This window comes from Schistocerca serialis, chromosome 3 (genome assembly GCF_023864345.2).
Source record: "Schistocerca serialis cubense isolate TAMUIC-IGC-003099 chromosome 3, iqSchSeri2.2, whole genome shotgun sequence".
In the NCBI taxonomy this organism is placed as follows: Eukaryota; Metazoa; Arthropoda; class Insecta; order Orthoptera; family Acrididae; genus Schistocerca; species Schistocerca serialis.
Genome location: NC_064640.1, coordinates 105,294,183 through 105,310,896, shown reverse-complemented (window position 1 = coordinate 105,310,896; position 16,714 = coordinate 105,294,183). Strand labels below are relative to the sequence as shown.

At 40.7% G+C, this 16,714-nt stretch overlaps 1 protein-coding gene across 6 annotated transcripts in view; it reads left to right on the top strand.

The window, feature by feature from the left end:
* LOC126469782 (uncharacterized) overlaps positions 1-16,714 on the top strand; it is a 510,509-nt gene that overhangs the window by 336,658 nt on the left and 157,137 nt on the right. The window contains exon 1 of one of the 6 annotated variants that reach the window (XM_050097020.1): positions 4,855-4,951. The exons of the other annotated variants lie outside the window; for them this stretch is intronic. The gene's annotated coding sequence lies outside the window, so the exon portion shown is untranslated. Of the gene's footprint in view, positions 1-4,854; positions 4,952-16,714 lie in introns of those variants that run through there. 6 annotated transcript variants of the gene reach the window in all.

Here is a 16,714-nt window from a genome sequence, read left to right as displayed (position 1 = left end):
ATAGACTGGCTGGGTGAGATTAAGATATGTGAACACAAAATAAGCAGTCTTGCATATGCGGATGACTTAGTTGTGATGGCAGATTCAATTGAAAGTTTGCAAAGTAATATTTTAGAGCTAGATCAGAAATGTAAGGACTATTATCAACAAGGTTGAGGTTACGGACATGAAAGTAGCTAGGATGATTGCAGGTACTAGTAGATGGGAACAATGGCAGGAGGGTGTCCACAATGAGGAAATAAAAGAAAAACTGGGAATGAACTCTATAGATGTAGCAGTCAGGGCGAACAGGCTTAGATGGTGGGGTCATGTTACACGCATGGAAGAAGCAAGGTTACCCAAGAGACTCATGGGTTCAACAGTAGAGGGTAGGAGGAGTCGGGGCAGACCAAGGAGAAGGTACCTGGATTCGGTTAAGAATGATTTTGAAGTAATAGGTTTAACATCAGAAGAGGCACCAATGTTAGCACTGAATAGGGGATCATGGAGGAATTTTATAAGGGGTCTATGCTCCAAACTGAACGCTGAAAGGCATAATCAGTCTTAAATAATGATGATGATGATGATGATGATGATGATGATGATGATCCTGTATAAAATTCTCTCGGAAGAAATTTTTGTCGTTCCACAGTGATACCAGTTAGAGAGAAACACGGGACACAGATTTAGAAAACATCGTTCTTGTGAAACACAACTAGGTCATTACTCACACGATGTGTTCAATGCTATCGACATGGTTTTTGAAATTGATCCCGTATTTCTAGATTTCCAGAAGGTATTTGACAGCGAACCTTACAAGCGGTTCGAAATAAAATATATGCTCATGGAATATCGTCTGTTACACGACTTGACTCGTGATTTTCTGTCAGAGGTAACAGCTCTTAGTAACTGCCGGAAAGCCAAAAAGTACAACAGAAGTGGTTTCTGCTGTTCCCCAAGGTAGTGTTACAGGCCCTCTTCTGTTCCTTATCCATATAAATGGTGTGAGAGACAATCTGAGCAGCCGTCTTAGGTTGCTTGAAGATGATGCTTTCGTTTCTCTGCTAGTAAAATCCTCAGATGATCAAAATGAATTGTAAAAAGGTTTAGATACCTGTGTGGTGCGAAAATTGGCAACTGACCCTACATAATGGAAAAGTGAGAGGTCATCCACATGAGTGCTAAAAGGATTCCGTTAAACTTCGGTTGCACGATAAATCAGTGAAATCTAAAAGCCGTAAATGAAACTAAATACCTAGGAATTACAATTACGAACAGCTTAAACTGGCAAAAACGCAAAGAAAATTTTGTGGGGAAGGTGAACCAAAGACTGTTTTGTTGACAGAACACTTAGAAAATGCAACAGATCTACTAAAGAGACTGCCTACACTACGCTTGTCCGTCCTCTTCTGGAGTGCTGCTGCGTTCTGTGGGATCATTAACAGATAGAATTAACGAAGCACATCGTGAAAGTGCAAAGAAGGGCAGTACGTTTTGTATTATTGAGGAATAAAAGAGAGTGTCACGGTCATGATACAGGATTTGGGGTGGAAATCATTAAAACGAAGGCGTTTGTTGTTGCAGTGGATCTTTGCACGAAATTTATCTCACCAATTGCCGACGCCGACCTATATAGGGAGAAACTTGTTGTTGTTGTTGTTGTTGTTGTGGTTCAAAAATGGTTCAAATGGCTCTGAACACTATGGGACTTAACTTCTAAGGTCATCAGTCCCCTAGAACTTAGAACTACGTAAACCTAACTAACCTAAGGACATCACACACATCCATGCCCGAGGCAGGATTCGAACCGGCGACCGTAGCGGTCGCGCGGTTTCAGACTGAAGCGCCTAGAACCGCTCGGTCACAGTGGCCGGCCATGACTGAGTAAAAGTACCATACGATTGTTGTTAAATTCACAGCTGCTTAAGGGTTGCCTACGAGATGTGTGTGTATGCCCGAGGCAGGATTCGAACCTGCGGCCGTAGCGGTGGCGCGGGTCCAGACTGTAGCACCTAGAACCGCTCGGTCACCTCGGCCGGCTGTTGTTGTGGTCTTCAGTCCAGAGACTGGTTTGATGCAGCTCTCCATGCTACTCTATCCTGTGCAAACTGAATCTCCCAATATCTGCTGCAACCTACATCCTTCTGAATCTGCTTAGTGTATTCATCTCTTGCTCTGTCTCTATGATTTTTACCCTCCACACTGCCCTTCAATACTAAATTGGTGATCCCTTGATGCCTCAGAATATGTCCTACCAACCAATCCCTCCTTCTAGTCAAGTTGTGCCACAAATTTCTCTTCTCCCCAATTCAATACCTCCTCATTAGTTAGGTGATCTACCCACCGAATCTTCAGCATTCTTCTGTAGCACCACATTTCGAAAGCTTCTATTCTCTTCTTGTCTAAACTATTTATCGTCCACTTTTCACTTCCATACATGGCTATATTTCATACAAATACTTTCAGAAACGACTTCCTGACACTTAATCTATACTCGATGTTAACAAATTTCTCTTCTTCAGAAAGGCTTTCCTTGCCAGTGCCAGTCTACATTTTATATCCTCTTTACTTCGACCATCATCAGTTATTTTGCTCTCCAAATAGCAAAGCTCATTTACTACTTTAAGCGTCTCATTTCCTAATCTAATTCCCTCAGCATCACCCGATTTAATTCGACTACATTCCATTATCCTCGTTTTGGTTTTGTTGGTGTTCATCTTATATCATCCTTTCAAGACACTTTTCATTCCGTTCAGCTGCTCTTCCAGGTCCTTTGCTGTCTCTGAGAGAATTACAATGTCATCGGCAAACCTCTAAGTTTTTATTTCTTCCACATGAATTTTAATTCCTACTCCGAATTTTTCTTTTGTTTCCTTTACTGCTTGCTCAATATACAGATTGAATAACATCGGGGATAGGCTAAACCCCTGTCTCCCTCCCTTTCCAACTGCTGCTTCCCTTTCATGCCCCCTCGACTCTGATATCTGGTTTCTGTACAAATTGTAAATAGTCATCGCTCCCTGTATTTTATCTTCATAAAATAACAAATCATGGCTCGCACGGAGAGATGAGAGTTGTTAAACAGGGTGTTACAAAAAGGTACGGCCAAACTTTCAGGAAACATTCCTCACACACAAAGAAAGAAAATATGTTATGTGGACATGTATCCGGAAACGCTTACTTTCCATGTTAGAGCTCATTTTATTACTTCTCTTCAAATCACATTTATCATGGAATGGAAATACACAGCAACAGAACGTACCAGCGTGACTTCAAACACTTTTACAGGAAATGTTCAAAATGTCCTCCGTTATCGAGAATACATACATGCATCCATCCTCCGTCGCATGGAATCCCTGATGCGCTGATGCAGCCCTGGAGAATGGCGTATTGTATCACAGCCGTCCACAATACGAGCACGAAGAGTCTCTACATTTGGTACCGGGGTTGCGTAGACAAGAGCTTTAAAATGCCCCCATAAATGAAAGTCAAGAGGGTTGAGGTCAGGAGAGCGTGGAGGCCATGGAATTGGCCCGCCTCTACCAATCCATCGGTCACCGAATCTGTTGATAAGCGTACGAACACTTCGACTGAAATATGCAGGAGCTCCATCGTGCATGAACCACATGTTGTGTCGTACTTGTAAAGGCACATGTTCTAGCAGCACAGGTAGAGTATCCCGTATGAAATCATGATAACGTGCTCCATTGAGCGTAGGTGGAAGAACATGGGGCCCAATCAAGACATCACCAACAATGCCTGCCCAAACGTTCACAGAAAATCTGTTGACGTGATTGCACAATTGCGTGCGGATTTTCGTCAGCCCACACATGTTGATTGTGAAAATTTACAATTTGATCGCGTTGGAATGAAGCCTCATCCGTAAAGAGAACATTTGCACTGAAATGAGGATTGAGACATTGTTGCATGAACCATTCGCAGAAGTGTACCCGTGGAGGCCAATCAGCCGCTGATAGTGCCTGCACACGCTGAGCATGGTACGGAAACAACTGGTTCTCCCGTAGCACTCTCCATACAGTGACGTGGTCAACGTTACCTTGTACAGCAGCAACTTCTCTGACGCTGACATTAGGGTTATCGTCAACTGCACGAAGAATTGCCTCGTCCATTGCAGGTGTCCTCGTCGTTCTAGGTCTTCCCCAGTCGCGAGTCATAGGCTGGAATGTTCCGTGCTCCCTAAGACGCCGATCAATTGCTTCGAACGTCTTCCTGTCGGGACACCTTCGTTCTGGAAATTTGTCTCGATACAAACGTACCGCGCTCCGACTATTGCCCCGTGCTAATCCATACATCAAATGGGCATCTGCCAACTCCGCATTTGTGAACATTGCACTGACTGCAAAACCACGTACGTGATGAACACCAACCTGTTGATGCTACGTACTGATGTGCTTTATGCTAGTACTGTAGAGCAATGAGTCGCATGTCAACATTACCTTCCCTCAATTGGGCCAACTGGCGGTGAATCGAGGAAGTACAGTACATATTGACGAAACTAAAACGAGCTCTAACATGGAAATTAAGCGTTTCCGGACACGTGTCCACATAACATCTTTTCTTTATTTGTGTGTGAGGAATGTTTCCTGAAAGTTTGGCCGTACCTTTTTGTAACACCCTGTATATTTTCAGGATGCTGTTAGTGGGTGGCACAATAGAGAATTTGTGTGAAAGTGGGTCGATGAACCCTCGGCTTAGCACTTCAGTGTGACTTCCAGAGTAGCCATGTAGATGCCAATGTATATTAGAGTTGTCTCTGCGGATGTGCAGTGCTAGAGAGCATTTCGGGGTGGAGGGAGTTGGTCAATGCATATTGTATGGCTCAGCTAAAAGTGGCGGCGTGGCGGGGATGCAGGTCGCAGGAGTGTGATTCAGTGGGCTGCTCCAGATTTAGACTCAGTACAAAGACAGCCTGCGACGCGGACGCTGCGCCGCGGCCGGCTCCATCCATCAGGTACAGCAGCAGCCTCGCCGCGCACGCCGCACTTTTTCCCGCACCGGGAGGGAGGAGGAAGCGATTTACTGCTCCATTGGTCTCCCTCCATTGTCGCTCCGCAGGTGTCCGGACACTAAACAGGTGACTCCAGTGATTTCCGCGGAAAAGGTGCGAACTGTGGCGCAGGCAACATCAGTTCAGTATCGACGTGAAACAGTGAGAGAAACGAATAGTTTTTTCAGGATGCAGTTGAAACATTTTGATCTAGTCCCGATACCGGTAGTTGATGGTTTTCTTTGGTGCATAGACTAGGTGGAGAGATGCATCAAACGAGTCTATGCTTCGCAGACGTCTTTGCATAACAAGTACAACCTACATCTCTTTGAACCTGCTTACAATATTCGAGCCGTGGTCTCTATCCACCCACACAATTTCTTCCATTACCAAGAAGATCATTCTTTGATGACTCTGTCGATCAGTCGAACCTTCCTTTTAACAGGGTTCTGGCATAAATTTATTTTTTACACCAATTCGATTCAGTACACGTTGATTAATAATCCGATCTACCTACGTAATCCTCGGCACTCTACTGTCGCACCACATTTCAGAAGATGATTCTTGTCTGAGCTTTTTATCGTCCACACATAGCTTTCGTTGAAAGCTGCATTCCAGACAAATACCTTCATAAAAGACATAACATTTCAATTTATACTCTATTTTAAAAGATTTGTCTTTTTTCAGAAATACATTTCTTGCTTTTGCCGATTCAGCATTTTATATACTTTCTACTTCGGCAGTCGTCATTTATTTAAATAATCTCTTTTTAACACACTTTCCCTTCCATTCAACTAATCTTCAAAGTCTCTTTACCTATGAAAGCAAAATTTTGTCAGACTTGGTTTCTTCTTCCTAAAAATGAATTCTGTTCCCATATTTCTCTTTGGTTTCGGTTACTGCTTACTCGATATTCGGTCTGAACAGCATCGTGGATAGGCTACAACCCTGTGTCTCTCCCTTATCAGCTATTGCTTCCCTTGCATGTACTGCACGACAATACGTTACTGAGTTTCTTGCAGTAAGTTAATGCTAAGAACGTGAGCTAATAACAGGATGATCATGGCGGTATACTTTCTAGATGTGACAAAAGATAACGATGTTTTGGATAGAGCAAGGCCACAAACAACTGTTACATTAAAATTTCATTTTATGCATCCCTGAGAAACATTGCAATTTTTTGACGCATTCCCAACTACCTTAAATATGATTGTTTTATTGAAAGCTCCCAGAAATCGCAGTAAAAACCTATTGTGAGGAGGCAGCTATTGTTAGCAACATTTTCTGTTTTTTGTTTTGTTTCGTGCGATGTAAGGAAAAAATCACTATATCCGAATGCGGTTCGTATCTAGAAACTACTTCGTCTCTAGAGAAACTGATGATAAATGGACAATTGTGTTAATGTATGAAACATGTTAGGTGCAGTAACAGTAGTTGTAGCAGCAATGATCTGCGGTATCTACGTACACTTACACAACCACCAAGCGCAATGACTATGTGAAAAATATCGGCAGAATTTCTTATTTGACATAAAACACACAAAGCTACTTCCGTATCAGTCTAAATTTTACTGCAGTTGACTTGTAAACTTGAGCTCGGGCATTACTAAATGAAAAAACAAAGTAATTACATATCAGACGTTCAGTGTTAGAATCTGATTCGTTCTCTTTGTGCTCTGGCAGCTCTGTAACCAATATGTAGCAACTGAAAAGCTGTAAAATTGAATTTTGGGTACAGCTATGTGAAGTCAAATATTTTACGTGATTTATGAAACTTTTTTACATGCGCTGTGTGTGTTCAGAGTAGCAGCTGCTGTTTCTGTCTGCACATATAAAAAACTACTAAATAAGGCAAAAATTATTATTGAACTATCTTTTATTGCAGTCTAACCTGGCAGTCTTTCTCTTTTCGTTTTCATTCCTAGTATCTGTTTCGTTACGGTACTCGGCACTTCAGATCAGAGTAGTTCGGAGATCAAGGACGGGCGTTCATGAATCACTAGTGATCGTATCAACAGCACCTGAAAATGACTGGCTTCCCTGCAGCTATGATCTGAATTGTCCAGTACTTGAATAAAACCGGGAACCAGTGTGAAGAAAAGAATGCGAGAACACAATGGTAAACATCAGTTTAGTTGCAAGAAATTTCTTCACTTTGTGGCGTGTCTACCTTTCGTAAAATTAATAACCAAGTATTCTATGATCCATTCTAGTATAATTAACGAATTTCATATTATTCTCTTTTCATATTATTCTCTTTTCATATTATTCTCTTTTCATATTATTCTCTTTTCATATTATTCTCTTTTCATATTATTCTCTTTTCATATTATTCTCTTTTCATATTATTCTCTTTCCATATTATTCTCTTTTCATATTATTCTCTTTTCATATTATTCTCTTTTCATATTATTCTCTTTTCATATTATTCTCTTTTCATATTATTCTCTTTTCATATTATTCCCTTTTCATATTATTCCCTTTTCATATTATTCCCTTTTCATATTATTCCCTTTTCATATTATTCCCTTTTCATATTATTCCCTTTTCATATTATTCCCTTTTCATATTATTCCCTTTTCATATTATTCCCTTTTCATATTATTCCCTTTTCATATTATTCCCTTTTCATATTATTCCCTTTTCATATTATTCCCTTTTCATATTATTCCTTTTTCATATTATTCCCTTTTCATATTATTCCCTTTTCATATTATTCCCTTTTCATATTATTCCCTTTTCATATTATTCCCTTTTCATATTATTCCCTTTTCATATTATTCCCTTTTCATATTATTCCCTTTTCATATTATTCCCTTTTCATATTATTCCCTTTTCATATTATTCCCTTTTCATATTATTCCCTTTTCATATTATTCCCTTTTCATATTATTCCCTTTTCATATTATTCCCTTTTCATATTATTCCCTTTTCATATTATTCCCTTTTCATATTATTCCCTTTTCATATTATTCCCTTTTCATATTATTCCCTTTTCATATTATTCCCTTTTCATATTATTCCCTTTTCATATTATTCCCTTTTCATATTATTCCCTTTTCATATTATTCCCTTTTCATATTATTCCCTTTTCATATTATTCCCTTTTCATATTATTCCCTTTTCATATTATTCCCTTTTCATATTATTCCCTTTTCATATTATTCCCTTTTCATATTATTCCCTTTTCATATTATTCCCTTTTCATATTATTCCCTTTTCATATTATTCCCTTTTCATATTATTCCCTTTTCATATTATTCCCTTTTCATATTATTCCCTTTTCATATTATTCCCTTTTCATATTATTCCCTTTTCATATTATTCCCTTTTCATATTATTCCCTTTTCATATTATTCCCTTTTCATATTATTCCCTTTTCATATTATTCCCTTTTCATATTATTCCCTTTTCATATTATTCCCTTTTCATATTATTCCCTTTTCATATTATTCCCTTTTCATATTATTCCCTTTTCATATTATTCCCTTTTCATATTATTCCCTTTTCATATTATTCCCTTTTCATATTATTCCCTTTTCATATTATTCCCTTTTCATATTATTCCCTTTTCATATTATTCCCTTTTCATATTATACTGGCATAACAAAATTCTTATGCGCTTCTACACTCACTGAAGTCGTCCAATTACCAACGTACATGCGACGAGTATTTTTAGAATAATGCTTTGTAACGGTTTAAACATCTTTTTTAAGGCATAAGAATGCTTGGCGAAAATTTTATTGGTTTGCTTAAATATTTTATGTCAATAATATATTTACTACCACGTGGAATTCGTGTTTAATTCAGCGTGTTCTTCCCATTGTTATTTCTTTAGGAATATAGTTCATGAATATAGCTGGTCTGTTGGATGCGTACCAGAGTTTTTCTTTGACTTACTTGAATCTTTCTGTGTTTGCTAATTAAGTGGTTAGTAGTACGTGAATTCTTCGGCTCTGTACAACCAGATTACTTACACAGACATTACCAAGAGTTTGTGTAGAATTTTGTAAGGGCAGAGGAAAATGTCCCTGTAGATTCGTGTCGGATTCGCTGAAGAAGAAATTGTATGCAAACGAGAATATAGCAATCAGTATATTTTGTAGTATAGGCCTACATATTCAGAATCACGCATATTGAATTTTGAGCATATTTGAGAGCTGGAAGGCAAATATTAACACATTGCTTACATATTTCGTTTTAAATTGAAGAGGATATATCTTTGCTGTTGTGATGCATTAGTACCTAACATGTCATCTTGTTTAGAGGTGAAAAAATCTGCACTTCAGCGTTATGGCACCATCATACCGAAAATACGGGACACTAAACAGCTATTGAGAGTCTGTAGCTACTGCAATGGAACTAAAAGTGTTATGTCGCGAAAATCAATGCTTTGCTCTAGATTTACGCTCGTACAGTGTTGAAAATATTAGTGCCCTCACAGACATCGTTCGGTAAGTGTGGAATTTTCCATTACCGATATTTTCCAGCACTCTTGGCATCTTCTCATTACCACGAGCATCTCTAGCAATACTTCTACTACTACTACTACTACTACTACTACTACTACTACTACAACTACATGGTATCCTTTATTAATAAATATCCGTAGCAACCCACTAAACTTATGCAAGCTTGTTGAAGGATGAGATATTAGAGATTGACTACAACTCGAAAATATGGGTTGAGTGAAAGTAAAACGCCTCAAAGAAAAAGGATATAATACTATAAACTAAAATAATGCCAGAGGGAAAAATTGGCAGTTACACAATTACAAAATGAGAAGAAAGAGATCAAAGTTCCTAGATTAACAGTAGTACTGACAAACTTTTCCTTAGAAACCATGAAACTGTTGTCTTACCATCGTCATAGCTCGTGTTATCCGTCACTGTAACCCCCATATTCGTGTAGTACGTAAAGAAATATGAATGTTATAGTTGGACCACTTTTTTCGCTTTGTGATAGATGGCGCTGTAATAGTCACAAACGTATAAGTACGTGGTATCACGTAACATTCCAACAGTGCGGACGGTATTTGCTTCGTGATACATTACCCGTGTTAAAATGGACCGTTTACCAATTGCGGAAAAGGTCGATATCGTGTTGATGTATGGCTACTGTGATCAAAATGCCCTACGGGCGTGTGCTATCTATGCTGCTCAGTATCCTGGACGACATCATCCTAGTGTCCGGAGCGTTCGCCGGATAGTTACGTTATTTAAGGAAACAGGAAGTGTTCAGCCACATGTGAAACTTCAACCACGATCTGCAATAAACGATGATGTCCAAGTAGGTGTTTTAGCTGCTGTCGCGGCTAATCCGCACATCAGTGGCAGACAAATTGCGCGAGAATCGGGAATCTCAAAAACGTCGGTGTTGAGAATGCTACATAAACGTCGATTGCACCCGTACCATATTTCTGTGCACCAGGAATTGCATGGCGACGACTTTGAACGTCGTGTACAGTTCTGCCACTGGGCACAAGAGAAATTACGGGACGATGACAGATTTTTGCACGCGTTCTATTTAGCGACGAAGCGTCATTCACCAACAGCGGTATCGTAAACCGGCATAATATGCACTATTGGGCAACGAAAATCCACGATGGCTGCGACAAGTGGAACATCAGCGACCTTGGCGGGTTAATGTATGGTGCGGCATTATGGGAGGAAAGATAATTGGCCCACATTTCATCGATTGCAGTCTAAATGGTGCAATGTATGCTGATTTCCTACGTAATGATCTACCGATATCACTACAAGATGTTTCACTGCATGACAGAATGGCGATGTACTTCCAATATGATGGAGGTCCGGCAAATAGCTCGCGTGCGGTTGAAGCGGTATTGAATAGCATATTTCATGACAGGTGGATTGGTCGTCGAAGCACCATACCATGGCCCGCACGTTCACAGGATCTGACGTCCCCGGATTTCTTTCTGTGGGGAAAGTTGAAGGTTGTTTGCTACCGTGATCCACCGACAACGCCTGACAACATTCATCAGCGCATTGTCAATGCATGTGCGAACATTACGGAAGGCGAACTACTCGCCGTTGAGAGGAATGTCGTTACACGTATTGCCAAATGCACTGAGGTTGACGGACATCATTTTGAGCATTTATTGCATTAATGTGGTATTTACACGTAATCACAGCATGCGTTCTCAGAAATGGTAAGTTCACAAAGGTACATGTATCATATTGGAACAACCGAAATAAAACGTTCGGTATTTTAATTTAAAAAACCTACCTGTTACCAACTGTTCGTCTAAAATTGTGAGCCATATGTTTGTGACTATTACAGCGCCATCTATCACAAAGCGAAAAAAGTGGTGCAACTAAAACACTCATATTTCTTTACGTACTACCGGTACACGAATATGTAATAAAAATGGGGATTCCTATTTAAAAAACGGAGTTGATATCCGTTTGACCTATGGCAACGCCATCTAGTGGGTCAACCATAGCGCCATCTGGTTCCCCCTTTCAAGCTAGACTAGTTTCGTTCTTTGTAGTTTTTTCGTTTGACGCTTATTTCTGGAGATTTTTGGCCCGGTCACTATCAACGGACCACCCTGTATATATTTCTGTAGCCGAACGCCATTCCTGAGGCCACATCACCTTAATGTACGAGGAGGAGAGTCGTGCACGTTGTCAGAGCATCGGGTTTGTTTGTGTGTGTGTGTGGGGGGGGGGGGGGGGGGCGGAGGGGGGGGTTCTGTGGTAGTGGGACGGGGGTGCTGCCTATCCTGATTTAGGTGTCCAGTATATTTCCTCAGTCACTCCATGTAAATATGGGATGATTCCTGCCCACCCGTTTTCAGCCAGTTTGTACACAAACGAATGAACTTGACTTGCATGGGACGCTAAACACCAAAAGCGGACCGGTCTGATGGAACGGTCAGCCGTCTAGGTTTTTCTCAGTCAGCCTACGCTCCATGAGAGCGATTGCTTAGTATCATCTTGTCAGTTCTTCAAAGCGCTACGGTTTGTCAGCGTGGCGAATCAGACAAGTTGCTGCGACCGTCTGCCACACCTTCCTTTACTTTCTGTAACGGGATTTTCATACATACGAATACTGACAGGATTGCTTTACCTCCGAGAGGGCGTCACTGAAGTGCTAAAAGGCCTAAACAGGCAGACGCTTGAATATACGACGCCAACTATCCCGTGCAAGTCAGTTTACAAGATTCGTAAACCAACTTTGTGTGAACATGCTACAAACTCTTACTTACCGCCTCCGTAGGGACCGCGAAGCAAAGATTAGGCTGATTACAGCGTCCACAGTGGCAATTACGCAACGCTTCTCCCCGCGCTCCATACATGAAAGGAACAGCAACAAACACTAACACGTGGTAGAATGGGGAATTCGAGGGCGTGCTGAAAAGTAATGCCTCCGAATTTAATGTGAAAACTAAGACCGCTTATCAAAAAATCAAACGTTATTAACATTCTGCAACTTTATTCTTTATGTCTTCATAATTATTTCAAAGCAGTCACCCTGTCGACGAACACATTTCTCCTATCGAGGGACCATTTCGTTGATACCAGCACAGTAGAAAGTTAGACTTCCATTACGGAGCCACAACTGCACCTCTGGCTCGCAAAGCTTTATCACTATCAGGGTAAAGTCCTCGTAAGGTGCTCTGTAAGTTCGGGAAACAGATGAAAATCGGATGGGACCACGTCGGGACTGTATTGAGGACGATCGATGGCAGTGAACCCAAGGGGTCAGGTTGTTGCAGATGTCACAGTGCTCGTGTGTGTTCTAACGTTCTCGGGCTGAGAGTGAGGGTGCTACATGTGTGGACAAACTCTTCGAATTCGTGCTTTCGGTTTTCTCAGGGTCTCTGAGTACTTTACAGAGTTTGTGGTGGTGCCTATAGGCTTGAATTCCAAATGCACCACACCTTGAACATCCCAGAACACTGAGAGTATGATTTCGCCGGCTAATGGCATGGTCTTGAACTTTTTTTGTGACCTTTTGTGGCGGAGCTCCAGTGATGCTCTCTTGTTTTTGGGATCAAAATGGTGAACCTAGCTTTCATTGCTTTTCGAAGTATTGTTAAGGAACCCATCCCCCTCATGTTCAAAAGACAAAAGAAATTGACAGATGTCCAATCTCGTGTATTTCAATTCAGGAGTTGAGAGCATTAGAGGCACCCACGGTGCACACAATTTCCTGTAACGCAGTTCTGCAATATTCGCGTGCACACCCCCTCGTGATATGTCACAATTTCCTGAGAGCTGTGTCTTAGGTTATCCGACGATTTACTCTGAGTTCATCAAACCGATATCGATGAGTCTCGTTGGTTTCCGTAGGCGGTTGTCCACTCAGTGCTCTGTCACACACGTTGAGGTTAGCACCATCATTTCCTTCATTAAATGCGCTAACAACGCAACGTCGCACATTACTGATGTCGATACAATCATCACCGCACCCAGCGTTCACTCGTATATGGATTTCAATTGGTGGCACGTTTTCTGGGTTTAGAGACTCAGTCACGGCACACTGTTTTTCACGCACTGATACAGTTCCATTACACATCGCCGGAGCCCTCTAGCGGCAGACGGTTGCAACTTGTCAGCAAAGCGGTAAGGTCGACCGAGCAGCGTGCATGACACGTAAATTCCTCAACCGTTATTGAGAACAGTATAAAAAATTCGGAGGCTTTAGTTTTAAGCCAATGGTTTGCAGAGTGTAGAAGTAGATGCAGATGCAGCTGTAGGGATCTACCAGCATGGTACTTGACAAACAGAATGTGAGGAAAGAATCGGATATAAAGAAGCCTGTTTAGCCAGAGAAAGCGTTCAACACTGGTCAGGGCCACCTTCATGCGCAGCTCCAACCATTACGCTATGCGGGCAGCAATACACTCAGATGTATTACATGACATACAAAGACCTGCCCAGTACAAGCATAAATATTTGACCTAGAAGCAAAGGCTTTCGTGGTACGAAAGTGACTTTTTATTATTTGTAAAGGTTCTCGGTCTCAAGAATGCAGAAGCAGCTACAGATTACCTGCGACAATAAAACGTATAATACAATTACGATAAAAACAGTACAGCAAGATACTGTATTATACCGTATTGCAGTGCTTGTGTTGTTCCGATTACGATGCAAAGGTTTTTGGACATGCAATTGCGAATTCATTTCATGTAGTTTATGCTACTGTATTGTCCAGTGAAGATGGCTCTTAATGAAGAAGAGCCTACACTCCAGTTTGAGAGCTATCTTTGAGTTTATATGATCACATGTACTCATAAGTAAAAAAACACAATTTGGTAAAATAAATTAGAACACAAATTAAAATTCGTGTAAATTGCAGCCTCATTCATGGTACCAACACATTCAATTTCATGTTGGAAAATGAGGCTGCCGGTTATGATTCAAGAATTTGGATGAAATTTTGCACAGGTTCTCGTAACTGAATGAGAAGTATTTCTTCATTTAGGTAGATTGTGAGAAATCAAAGTTTGGTGTGTCGCTATAGTCCTATATACTGTCATTGGTTGGGCTATGTTTTCTGGCAGGCGAATGATGCTAAATTCATACTACGAATTAGCGGACTCATGCTTAAGATTTCGTACCATTTCTGACACAGCGTTGTTATCTGCAGAAAGTGTGTGGCACAAAACAATCAGTATTCCAATATTATACGAATTTTTTATCTTTTTAATCATGTTGGAAAACGCAGAATATTTTTTAAAGAATCGCAGATATTTGACCGGCAGTTTCGCTATTGCAGGCTATAGTAAACTTCATTTGCAATTCGTAATTAATAAAAACTGCACTGCGCAATAATATAACTAAGTTTCGTATTTTTCATTGTCCGCTTCGCAACTGCTCCGATGGAACTTAGTGCAGCAGATAAATTATGCTGCTTACATTGAGAAATATTCCATAGGAGTCAGTCTATGGAAAACAGTCCTCAGTGAAATTATTAAAAAACCACCTTTCAGTGATCAGCTGTTATCAAACAAAACATAAGATAGCTAGGTGTACAATGCGTTCGAAAAGGTCATTAAGACCTAGCATATTGACACCAACCAATTCTGCCCTATCATGCAGTTTTCGCGTTCAATAAATTATCACTCTGTGCGTCACACTGTCCCCATTCAACCACTGCACCGGCTCACCAATTGGATATAGTCATTATAATTATAGTTTCACAGAAAGATTTTATATCGAGTTCCTCCGAAATTACTTAATGTCGAGCTAAAAGCCGAAATACGTATCTTTTTTTATTTACCTCTGTTAAAATTATCGGCCACAAATTTTGTTCTAATCAGTGGTCCACAGATGTCGACCTTGTTAGTTGGAAATTTTCAACCAGTACTAAGATGATGGCCAGGAGATTCTAGAATGTCGACCGAGCTCCATTGGGGAGGCTGCACGGTTACCCTTTCCTGAGGTCCCGTCACACCCCTTCAGAGCCACAAAAACAGGGATTACATTCCTTTCTGCTCTGTGTCGCCGGGACCTTTTGCTTCTCCTCTCATTCAGAGTTCCTGAAGTGTGCAGGCAATAATATTCTTCTAGATATATGGTGACAGTTACTCCTGCTCGTGGCACGTTACTCTTATCCGGCCTTAACTGATTTCACCGTAGCGGATTTTCAGAGGAATTTTGTGCCCTTGCTTGAAGGAACACGTTAGTAACCACCCAGAATTATCTGATGAAGCTAAATGTATGCAATCCGCTAGTATTCGAACCATTGTTCTCCGCATTTCGTTATCCTGTACGGCCTCATTTCAGACTCGAAAGCACATGTTTGCAGCCAGAGATAACAGAGAATCTTGCAGTAATCAAACGCTTGTGTCCATAATCACTGCCATCTGTCTGTAGTTAGCTGCCAACTGAAGTGTCTAAGCAAGCATCACAAACGACCTCATAGTTCTAACTTGTCACTAGTTGTTCTCCGGACGTTTCACATGCTCACAGTATTTTGTGCGCTCGACTAAACACAGACATGTCATTTCGTCTCAGTTCATGGTTGCAGTTAGCAAGGTTTGATTATAATCACGATGTAACTGTTTCGAATGATGTCTGCTGCAATGAAATACTCGCATACTTACATAAGTCACTGCAAAAAGCACAGTAACAGTAAGTGCAGAAATTTCTTAGTACATGATCGAGAAGGATGATTATTCAGTTTCTCTCCTTATACACGCATTTAACTGACTTTTATCACCTTACGTATTTTTCTGTCCGGGGGTTGGGTGTTTGTGTTGTCCTCATCATTTCACCATCATCATCATTTGTTACAGTGAATAGATCGGACTGTGTACAAAATTGGAGTGTGATAAAATTGGGATTTTGTACGGGCGCTGATGACCGCGCAGTTGAGCCCCCCACAAACCAATCACCACCACCACCACCACCACCACCACCACATGTATAATTTAAACTTCTCTCTCTCTCTCTCTCTCTCTCTCTCTCTCTCTCTCTCTCTCTCCAGTCTAGTTCAATGGATGAATAAAAAGTTTTTTTATTTATTCGTTATTCACTGTTTTTGAACATTTACGAGTGCCACGCATAAAATAATCCGTATGAGATCGACAGTTACATCCTTGATTCATGTTATTTTATCAATGATTGATTTTATTGAATTCCATGGCCATCGTATAGTTCATTGTTGTGGAGGGAAACAAACAACCAACCAACCAACCAAACTCTTTCAAAAAAGCTTTTCTTTCGTTACCATTGCCAATTTCGAGCAACTA